Below are 11,923 nucleotides of genomic sequence, written 5' to 3'. Positions count from 1 at the left end.
CTCTGCTCTTCTCCTGGTAGTAAGGGGAGCCTGAGCCTGTGGCCTTGCCCTCCTGTCTTCTGCAGCTCCAGGTGTCTCTCCTGGCTTCCCCCACTACCCCCTGCCACCCCATACACTTCTGCGTCTACCTTGACCACACCTTCAACCCCCCCCACCTCCCCCCCCCCCCCCGCAACCCGCACACACACATTCCTGAGCCGCTTCCCCGTGCTGTGTTTTATCAACATTGCACTCACCAGTTTCTAATGTATTACAAGTGCGGTTTACTTCCCACAGTGGCAGGGACTTTTATGTGTTTTATTCATTGCCTAGGTCCTCCAGCCCAGAGCAATGTGTGGCCCATAGGAGGCACTTCATAAGTATTTGTTGAATGGATGAATGAGAGAATATTTTAAGACTGATGAAAACTCTTCAGAAGCCATGCCAACAACCTTTCATTATGCATATTAAGTAAGAAAACAAACATAATTGTGGCCTCCAAAGGTTGGGAGACCAAGGGTAACTTCTGCTATGTTAAGTAATTGAGCCCTGAGATGAAAAGATGTTGAAAGAAGGTCTCTCGCCAACCCGTTTTGGGATATTGGTCATTATTTAACCACAGGAGCCACATAGTCAATAACTAGACTCAGATAACTAGATTTTAGAATTCCAGATCTACATCACATAGTTGTGGAACCATTGATTATAAAATCGGGAGTTGAAGCTCAAGGGATTCCTTGGTCCTGAGTCTTGAGGCAAATCAGTGACCTAACCCCCAGGTTGAGATGACCATCTCTTCTCCCCAGTAGATCTATCATTGGTAGCAACTTTCTTTTCCTAGGAAGTTTCCACCATGAGATATTCATTTCACTGACTACAATAGTGGTCAGAAAAGAACTGTTTTGGTCACTGAGGTATAGGTAGAGAGCAAAACCTGGCTTTAGCACAAGACACTGGTGGTAGATACTCAGCCTGGATAAAAGAGTAAAAGCAAATCCCACAGCATCAAAACTGTGTACAGTTCCAAGGGTCTGTTCTATCTGCTTCATTCACTGGTTTGAAAAGAAGATGGACATCCTACTAAGTGACTCGTGCTATGGAGTCTCTGTCAGAGCAGCCTCACGCAAAAGAGTATTTCTGATGTTTCTTGGTGTCCCATCCCTCAAAAATGGCTTACTCCATTTGCAATAATGTGCGTAAATGTTTGTTAAAGTGTCTATACAGTTTAAGTTCAATATGTGACCTAAAACACAGACATAGTAAAAAAGATGAAAGAGAAAAACACTCAAATGTTTGCATGGACAACTACAGAGTATTAGAAAATATTTTCTTTTTCTTTCTAATTTTTTCCATTTTTCAGCTTCTAGATTGAGCATATATTATTTTTGTCATAGAAATTAAATCAAATAACATTTACTATAGGAAAATATCTTTTTTAGATTCTCCTCAGGCAGGACCTCAGCCCCATCTGTGCTTTCTTCAGTGATGATTTAATCTAGATGCTGCACCTGTGGTTCTGTGGCTGCATGATGCAGACTCTGGGGTTCTAGGATCTAGTTATCTGCGTCTGGGTATTGACTGGTCCTGTGGATAAGTGACAGGGCGTACCCCAGACCTGTGGGCTAAAGGTCTTCATCCACTCCTCTTGTCACTCTTCCCTCCGTACCCTGGCCGCACTGTCTGCTGGACACAGTTATGTGTCAGCCCTGACTTACACTCCACTTCCACCCTGACTCCATCCCAACCCGACCCCAGACTCAAGCCCTGCCCCGCCTATCTCCCCCTTGCTCTTCTCTGCAGAATATGAGCGCCCAGCGGCTCTTCCCTCCCCACCCGTGCCCTCCATCCCAGCCAGCCAAGCTCTAGCGTGGCTGTCTCCCAGACCACACACACAGAGCCCAGAGTGTCCTGCTCCAGAATTCGGATTTTGAGTGTGCCCTGTGCCTGTCCTGTGCCTCAGAGAAAATCTCCCTCAAAAGTGAATGTGAGGAGGGACTTCCCTGGTGGCACAGTGGTTGAGAATCCGCCTGCCAATGCAGGGGACACATGTTCGATCCCTGGTCTGGGAAGATCCCACATGCCTCGGAGCAACTAAGCCCCTGCACCACAACTACTGAGCCTGAACTCTAGAGCCCGGGAGCAACAACTACTGAGCCTGCGTGCCACAGCTACTGAAGCCCACGCACTCTAAGGCCTGTGCTCCGCAACAAGAGAAGCCACCACAATGAGAAGCCTGCACACTGCAGCGAAGAGCAGCCCCTGCTCGCTGCAACTAGAGAAAAGCTTGCATGCAGCAACGAAGACCCGACTCAGCCAAAAATAAATAAGATAAATAAATTTTAAAAAATAAAAATAAAATAAACTGTAAAAAATAAAGTGAATGTGAGGAAAAAAAGTGAATGTGTGTGGAGATGATTCAGGACTCATTCCCTTCTGCCCCCTACAGGTTCCTCTTCCTGGGCAGCAGCAGGACAGGAGGGGATGGAGAGCGGCAGGTGGGACAATCAGCCTGACAGGAAGGGGAAGAGAAGGTGCGTGGGACTGGGTGGTGGGCGGCTCAGGGCGGCTCTGATGCCTCTGTCCCCAGACCCTCGAGGTGGGGGGAAGGGCATCAAATCAAGGCACTGCTGAGACCCAGCAGAGACAACTTAGAGATGCCTCAGCCCCTGCCCCTGGCCCTGCCGTCCACCATCTGCCCAGTCACCAGCTTGCATCCCCTCCGGCCCCAACATGACCCTGAGCTCAGGGAAGGAGAAACTTCCTCTAACATCACCCTCGATCAAATACCATTGGAAGGAAAAGCTGCTGCTTCCCCTGCCCACAGTGCTGCCCAGAGCATCCAGACTCACGACCTTCCCGGGCCTGGTTTGGGATCATCAACGCTGTTACCGTGGATGACCCTATGCAGTACGTAGAGAGTCTCTCTGAATCTATTTTTGCCAAGTGTCTACCTTGTAAGACCCTCCTCTGAATCGCCCAGGCCCCTCCAAGCTGCCCCTGTGTTTGGGCATCTCTGCTCCTCAGGTTCAGTCACAAAACTCTCTTAACTAAGTGAACTAATTTTGCAATTTCACTTTATCTTGTAGGGTCTATTTTGCTTGTCAAACTTTTCTATCTTTTCTTTCTTTTTTTTTTTTTTTTAATGATTCAGCACCTCTTTTTTTTTTTTAATTTATTTTATTTTATTTATTTTTGGCTGCGTTGTGTCTTTGTTGCTGCACTCGGGACCTCTCCAGCTGCAGTGAGTGGGGGTCACCCTTCACTGCGGTGTGTGGGCCTCTCATTGCGGTGGCCTCTCTAGCTGCAGAGCACGAGCCCTAGGCCCGGGCACCCCAGCAGCCGTGGCTCACAGGCTCTAGAGCGCAGGCTCAGCAGCTGTGGTGTGTGGGCCCAGTTGCTCCGTGGCATGTGGGATCTTCCTGGACCAGGGCCCGAACCCGCGTCCCTTGCATCGGCAGGCGGACTCTTAACCACTGCGCCACCAGGGAAGCCCTCTTTTCTTTTTTTAAATTTTTATGGGAGTATAGTTGATTTACAATGTTGTGTTCGTTTCAGCTGTACAGCAAAGTGAATCAGTTATACATATATGTATATCCACTTTTTTAAAAAAGTTTTTCCCCATATAGGCCACCGTCAAACTTTTCTATATTCACTTTCTTACCAAAGCCCTGGGATGTTTCGGAACTGTAAAATGGGGATAAAACCATACACACCTTATCGAGTTGTCATGCGGATTAAATAAGTAAACACAGATGAAGTGCCTAGAACAATGCCAAGCACATAGTAACTGCTGATGTCAGCCAGGCAGCATCCTTCCCATTTTACAGAAGCCCAGACTAAGTACATGGGCCAGAGTCAGGGCTGGAACCCAGATCAGAACTGAGCAGGGCTCTTGGGAAAGAAATGCACCTTATGCCCCCTGAGGACAGCGGCGGGGGTGGCGTGGTGGAACCCCTGCTTGCCTCTGTGACTTTGGACAAGCCCTTTACCTCTCTGAGTCTCATTCTCCTCACTATAAAATGGGACATTACTAACCACCTCAGGGGATTTGAGGACATGAAATGAGATGAAGTACCTCGAGCGCCTGTGAATTCCCTGCACAGAGCAGGGGCTCAGGGAGTGTAAGGTCCCTGCCGCTGCCTACCCAGGACTGCCAACCCAGCCAGTGTCTTTACCCAGACTAAAAGAAGCCCCCCTCTGGTGGCTGCAGCCTTGCAGGCCATGTCTTGAGGAGCAGAGCATAGTCTGTAATTCATCTCCGACATGCCCCTTAGCTGGCAAACTTGAGCAGTGTACACCCTAGACAACTGTATGCAGTAGCTCCGAACCCACCCCCTTTCCCACCACATAGTCACTTGCTGTTCATTTCTGTGATTGGTCGTTCAACCACATGAATGCTAAGAAACAACCCCTCTCTATTTTCTATCCCCCCATGTGATGGTGACCCCTTCGCCTCTGAGGGCACCTTACCTGCCTCCTGGGAAGCTAGAAGGAAGAGGAAGCAGCACTGGAAGCCAAAGATGGAATGGATGCCGTGGGCCGGCTGGGCCATGTTGGAGCTGGATGGCTGCTTGAGGCCATGGGCTGGGGTCCCCTCAGCTTATATGGGCCCAGGTTTGACGTCATTGGGGCTGGGGCCCCTCAGGCCTAAATCTTAAACAAATGGAACTGCCCCACCCCACAGGGGTGCCCTGATAACGGGAGACCGCAGCTGCTTCGTCATGGAGCGAGGAACGTGGGTGCCTACTGAAAGGGTGGGATCTGGGGGCAGGGAAAGGCAACTGGGAGGGACAGACTCCTGCCCCAGCCCCAGTGGAAGGTGGGGGGTTGGGTGGGCAGCCTCCAGGGTTCTGGGCAGGTGGGGAGCAGATGATAGGTTCCAGAAGGACTGAGTTCTGCCTGGGGCTGGATGGGGAGGGGGCTGGTTGGATGCCTGGATTCTGGGAGGAGATTCAAATTCTGGTTCTTCTCCAGCTGCACGTTCACCCTCCCACTTCTCTCGCGTCAGCCCAGCTCTCCACACCCCTTACTCACACAAGGTCACTCTTTTTGCCCTGGGTGGAGCTGTCCATGAGTATCAGGTGAAAGAGCAGAGAAGGGGGAAAGCCCTCACATAGCCCACTGCTGCAGAGACAGGTGCTTCCAGGTGTCCAGAGATGACACAAGAAGTGGGGACAGTGGGGGCAGTGGCAGAGACAAGACAGCTATGGAACCCCAGGGACTGACATCCCTCACCAGGGATGCCAGCAGGTCCAGGCCACCCAGAGGCACTGAAGCCAAGATATTTGGCAGAGATGCTCAGCGGACAGGGGCTCTGCCTTCCCTCTCCGCCCCCCCCCCACCTCAGCCCAGCTGCAGTCTCTTTGCCTGCAAGCCCCCATCCACCCCTAAACAGAAAAGCAGACCTGTCATTTCTAGGAGCTCCCTGGAGTCTCTCTCTCCCCTTTGTCCTGATTCCTTGCCTGAAGCAAACATTAGCTCAGAGACTGTCAAAATTCATACACTGCGTTCCCAAGAGACAGTGGCTGAGGCTGGAGTAAGGGGAGGACAGGCTACCTGGGACTCTAAGGAGAGAGAAAGCCATGGGTCCAGATGTCTAAGTCACTGTCTCTATCACCCACTTAATTTGTTCACTGTGGGTCTCCGCTACTGGAAAGTCAGCACCCTGCAGGCGAGGTCTTTGCCATGATCGCTGCTGCATCCCCAGCACCTGGGACAGGGCCTGGCACACAGGAGACAATCAATAGTGTTGACTCGGCCGAATGGAGTGGAAGCCAGGGCTGGCGACTGCCTCTAGGGGAACGTGGAACAGGCAGAGGGGGTGGAGAGGGCTGGACCCAGAGGACAGGAGGCCAGGGCCCTGGGGCAGCGGGGCTCACGGGAGGACTAGAGGGCCAATATGTGAATCCTTCTCAGTACTTGTCACGACTGGTCCCTAAGCCCTAGGCAGGGCTGGAATGCGAGGGAAGAGGAGCGGCCAACTGCTCATTAATGCAATTAATGGGAGGTTAATTAAGCTCCATGGAGTCATGCCAAAGACCGACTGCTCAGAACTGGGCAGGCTTCCTCCCAGGCAATGCGTCCTGAAGGATGGGGAGACTGAAGCAGAGGCAGACCCCTCCCCTGCGGCTTCATCTAGACGCAGGGCTGACTGACAACTCCTGTTTCCACTAGTCTGCTACCCCACACTTTCCCCCAGGGACCCAGGCCTCAGTAGAATAAGGGACAGTAATACTGCTTATATCACAGGGCTGCTGTGAACTAAAATATGTACAGTATCTGGCACATAATGTGTTATTTAAGTGTTAGTTATTATTATATATATATATATATTTTTTTTAATGTAATGCTTGTAGGACTAGTCCATTTATTTCCCTAAACTCATTATTGGAATATGTTCACTTCCTCTGAATTTTTTTAAAATTAATTTATTTATTTATATTTATTTTTTTGGCTGTGTTGGGTCTTCGTTTCTGTGCGAGGGCTTTCTCTAGTTGCGGCAAGTGGGGGCCACTCTTCATCGCGGTGCGCCGGCCTTTCACTGTCATGGCCTCGCTTGTTGAGGGGCACAGGCTCCAGACGCGCAGGCTCAGTAGTTGCGGCTCACGGGCCTAGTTGCTCCGCGGCATGTGGGATCTTCCCAGACCAGGGCTTGAACTCGTGTCCCCTGCATTGGCAGGCAGATTCTCAACCACTGCGCCACCAGGGAAGCCCATATTATATATTATTAGTTATTATTATTAATGAGGAATATGGAGCACAGAAAGGTTAAGTAACTTGCACAAGGTCACACAGCTATAATGGCAAAGCCAGGATTCAAAACCCAGGTTATAAACTAACTTCACAGAGTTGATTCTTCACTGCCTAGAGCTGAATTTAGCACCTCCATGGGCTGGTCAGCCTGCAGCGCTCCCAAGCCTCTCTTTCAGTGGCCCCAAACCCCCATTCCTGCCCGGTCAGTGTTTCCTCTCAGCCACCCAGACTGCGGTTCCCTTTTCCCCTCATCCCTCCCTAAGTGTGGCAAGCTGTCATCTTTTACCCTGAAGCCCCTGTTCTTCTCAGAGTTCTGGGGCACCAGGTCCCAGTTCCACTGGCCTCAGGGACCCACACGTTTGGACCATAGCTTCACTCACCTTTTTTTTTTTTTAAGATTTTTTTGATGTGGACCATTTTTAAAGTCTTTATTGAATTGTTTACAATACTGCTTCTGTTTTATGTTTTGGTTTTTTGGCTGTGAGGCATGTGGCATCTTAGCTCCCCTACCAGGGATTGAACCTGCACCCCCTGCATTGGAAGGCGAAGTCTTAACCACTGGACTGCCAGGGAAGTCCCCACTCACCTTTTTGATACTATACAGTAGGCTGACAGTTGCTGCCACCAAAGTGAGAGTGATCAACACAATGGCCCAGTCAGGGACAGAGCCCTTCTCCTGTGGCTTTGGGCCTGAGGAACACAGGGAGACCTCAACCCCCTGACCCCCACTGCCCTCTGTGACTTTCCATCTTTCCTTCTGTGACTCTGACATCTATGTAACTCTAAGACCATGTTTCTCTGTGGAATTCTGTCTTGTCATCTCGGGAACAGAATCTCAGTGGAGGGGGTTTTAAAGGGCTTCACTCCAAGCCCCAGTCACCTCTTCCCGACACCTGTGGACGTGTCTGTCAGTCTCTAAAGTCCTCACTGACATCCACGTCTCTCCGTCTTTCTGAACCTTCCTCCATATCGCAGGCTCTATTGTCCGCGTCTCTCTCCATCTGTGATGTCTCTGCACTGTGAGGGTCCCTGGGTGGGTCTCTCTCCTTCTTCTGAGCCCCCCTGTCCTCCCACCGCCCCACCCTAACTCTGATCTCTAAGGGGAGCCAGAGTCAGTTGTGTGTTTTCCCTCCACTCATTTCCTGCCCTCAGACTGCCTGGTGGGGAGACTAGGATTGAAGGGGAGGGAAGGAGGGAGACAGAGGGAGGAGGGAGGACAGGATCTGTGGAGGGGATGCTTGTTGCCCTGGAAAGACAGATTGGGCCATGAGGAATAAAGTTGAAAACCTTTTGAGGAAGCAATCAGGTAACAAGACATCTGGCTGCTGGTCGGACCAGAGGCTTGAGGGGGAACCAAAACCCTTTTAAGTATTGGAGACATCCTCAGACATACTCAAAACACAGTTTAAAGCAGGTCCTAATGCCTGTCCCTACACTCCTCTCCAGGAGCTGAGCTGCCTGCAGGTCAATGACCCAATGCAAACAAGAGCACCTTACAGGTCGGGACGCTGAGCTCAGGGGATGTGGTGGCCGCCCCAGCTGTGGTGGCAGTGGAACTTCCTGAGACAGCCCCACTTGGTGTGGAAGTCCCAGGCACAGGTGAAGCAGTCCCAGGGGCTGTTGTGGCCGAGAAAGATCCCAGAAAGGCAGAGGGGAAAACAGCTAGAGGAGATCTGAGCGAGAACAGAAGCAGAAATTCCATCCAGTGCCCCCTCAATTGAAATCCTAGCCAGTTTTTGGTAGAAATTGATAAACGGATTCAATGAAAATGAAAGGACTGAGAATAGCTAAGACAGTCTTAAAGAAAAACAAAAGTGGAAGACTTACACTAGCAGACCTCAAGTCTTGCTGCAAAGCTGCAGACATAAAGGACTGTGGCACTGGAGTAAGAACAGACAGAACAGAAGAGAGTCCAGAAATAGACCCACACATACATGGTCACTTGACTTTTGATAAAGGGACTCACACATTTCAATGGTGGGGAGAAAGGGAGGGTCTTTGAAATGAATTGTTCTGGGGCAACTGGTTATCTGTAAGGGGAGAAAAGGAATCTTGACTCCTACCTCACTCCATACACAGAAATTAATCTGAGATGCATAATAGGCTTAAATTTGAAAGCAAAAATAATAAAGTTTCTGGAAGAACGTGTAGGAGAATATCTTCATGACCTCGAAGTAGGCAAAAAAATGTCTTAGGCAGGATACAAAATGCACTAAGAGAAAAAGTTGATAAGTTGAAAAGCAGAAGGGGAGCCTTTGTATAGCCACCAAGGCCAGGATACTGCTTCAGTGAGGTTCCAGGGAACTAACAACTTACTCAGGGCTGAACACAGGAAGCCCCCACCCAAAGCTATGGGCCAAGCCAAAGAGTTCTGCAGAGATGGACTGAGCAACAGAAGTATCACCTGGCAAAGTTGATACCACTCCTGACGTGCTCCCCAAAATGGTCAGATCTAAAGTCTGAGGACTGCTGGGCAAAGCCCCAGATATTGAAGAAACTTGAGAAACTCACAGAGATGGTGGGGAGACCTGCAGAGATATCCCCAGAGGCAGTTGGGAGACCAGCAGAGACATCCCCAGAGGTGATGGAGATGCCTCCAGAGTTAGAGGTCCCCAATGGGATCAGCTGAGCTGTTGGAAGAAGAAGAAAGATGATAAGATGGTGTTAGAAGAGTTGGCCATCTCCCTGGGTCCAGAGTCCACATCTTGACCCCAGTGCCTCACGTCAGAGCCCGGGTGCTCACTGTAGCCAGCCAAGGCCTGCAGGCCCAAGAGTAGCGCCAGTGCAGTGTCCATGATGCCCGCTGAGGTGCGTTTCCAGGACTGTCTCCCCGGCTCTTTAAAGGCTTTGAGGCCTTATTACAAGTCTCGGAAGAGCCAGGTGTGCCGGGGCCTCCATCAACACCAGGATCTCCATCCCCAGGGAGAGGCCACCAAGCTGTCCCCAGGGGACTAACCTGTCCCAGCCTGATCCCAGGAAGCCATGGGTGAGGGGGAGAGTGAGTAAGATCCTGAGGACTCCCCTGCCAGGCTCTCAGGCTCTTTCCGGATTAGGGATCTAACCCCCAGGCCCAAGTCAGTCCCCAGCCCAGGTCCTCTTCAAAGGGAAGAGACCCAGGTGTCCTATTCCCAAGGTCCTCTTGCTCCTAGAAGTATAACCATTGGGGGTGAGGATATACGGGTCCCTTGTGGAAGCAGGATTTGGGAGCTGGGTGTGGGTGGAGAACGTCACTATCTGGGGACAGCATCTGACCCTTAGGAGAGCCCAAGGCAGGGCAGGAGGGTGAACACCTGAGCCATCCATCGTTCCCAATGGCTGCAGCCCACAGAGCTTTCCATTCCTTTGGCTGAGAAGGGGTGACGGGAGAAGAGAGACACCTGGTAAGACAATCATCGTGTTCAGGGACAGTGCAATGAGCAAGTTCAGAACCCAGCTCTAAATCCACCGCACTGGAATCCACCACTTCTAAACTGTGCAGGCTTGGGCAAGTCACATGACCTATCGAAGTCTTCGTTTCTTTACCCCTAAAACTGGGGTAATGTAGTACCTACTTCAAAGGGCCATAATAAGCATTAAAGGAAATAATGTTTCTAAGGTGCCTAGCACACAGAAGCCTCGGCTATGATTACATGGAAAGAAGAGGGCCAGCTGAGAAAGACATGGGCATGCTCCCACTCTCCTCTTAAGAGGACTCAGATGCCCCAAGGCATCTCACTATGTTCTCACCTTCTCACCCCTGCTGTTACCTCCTATGTCTGATGATCTTTTTGTCTATTAATTCTTCCCACTCTGGGCTTCCTGCTCTCCAGTACAAGTGTGGGAGCCCTGGGATCGCACTTTGTTTACTTTTATGGGATAGACAGTGTCTCCCTCCATCTCTCCATTTCCCTGGTCCTGCTTTTTTTTTTTTTTTAACATTTTTATTGGAGTATAATTGCTTTACAATGGTGTGTTAGTTTCTGCTTTATAACAAAGTGAGTCAGTTATACATATACATATGTTCCCATATCTCTTCCCTCTTGCATCTCCCTCCCTCCCACCCTCCCTATCCCACCCCTCTAGGTGGTCACAAAGCACAGAGCTGATCTCCCTGTGCTATGCGGCTGCTTCCCACTACCCATCGGTTTTACATTTGGTAGTGTATATATGTCCATGCCACTCCCTCACCTTGTCCCAGCTTACCCTTCCCCCTCCCCGTATCCTCAAGTCCATTCTCTAGCAGGTCTGCGTCTTTATTCCTGTCTTGCCCCTAGGTTCTTCATGACCATTTTGTTTGTTTGTTTTTTAGATTCCATACATATGTGTTACCATATGGTATTTGTTTTTCTCTTTCTGACTTACCTCACTCTGTATGACAGACTCTATGTCCATCCACCTCACTACAAATAACTCAATTTCATTTCTTTTTATGGCTGAGAAATATTCCATTGTATATATGTGCCACATCTTCTTTATCCATTCATCTGTTGATGGACACTTAGCTTGCTTCCATGTCCTGGCTATTGTAAATAGAGCTGCAATGAACATTGTGGTACATGACTCTTTTTGAATTATGGTTTTCTCAGGGTATATGCCCAGTAGTGGGATTGCTGGGTCGTATGGTAGTTCTATTTTTAGTTTTTTAAGCAACCTCCATACTGTTCTCCATAGTGACTGTATCAATTTACATTCCCACCAACAGTGCAAGAGGGTTCCCTTTTCTCCACACCCTCTCCAGCATTTATTGTTTGTAGATATTTTGATGATGGCCATTCTGACTGGTGTGAGGTAATATCTCATTGTAGTTTTTATTTGCATTTCTCTAATGATTAACGATATTGAGCATTCTTTCATGTGTTTGTTGGCCATCTGTATATCTTCTTTGGAGAAATGTCTATTTAGGTCTTCTGCCCATTTTCGGATTGGGTTGTTTGTTTTTTTGATATTGAGCTGCATGAGCTGCTTGTAAATTTTGGAGATTAATCCTTTGTCAGTTGCTTCATTTGCAAATATTTTCTCCCATTCTGAGGGTTGTCTTTTCGTCTTGTTTGTGGTTTCCTTTGCTGTGCAAAAGCTTTTAAGTTTCATTAGGTCCCATTTGTTTATTTTTCTTTTTATTTCCATTTCTCTAGGAGGTGGGTCAAAAAGGATCTTGCTGTGATTTATGTCATAGAGTGTTCTGCCTATGTTTTCCTCTAAGAGTTTGATAGTG

Source organism: Balaenoptera physalus (genome assembly GCF_965194825.1).
Source record: "Balaenoptera physalus genome assembly, chromosome: 11".
NCBI lineage: Eukaryota > Metazoa > Chordata > Mammalia > Artiodactyla > Balaenopteridae > Balaenoptera > Balaenoptera physalus.
This window is presented reverse-complemented; position numbering follows the sequence as displayed.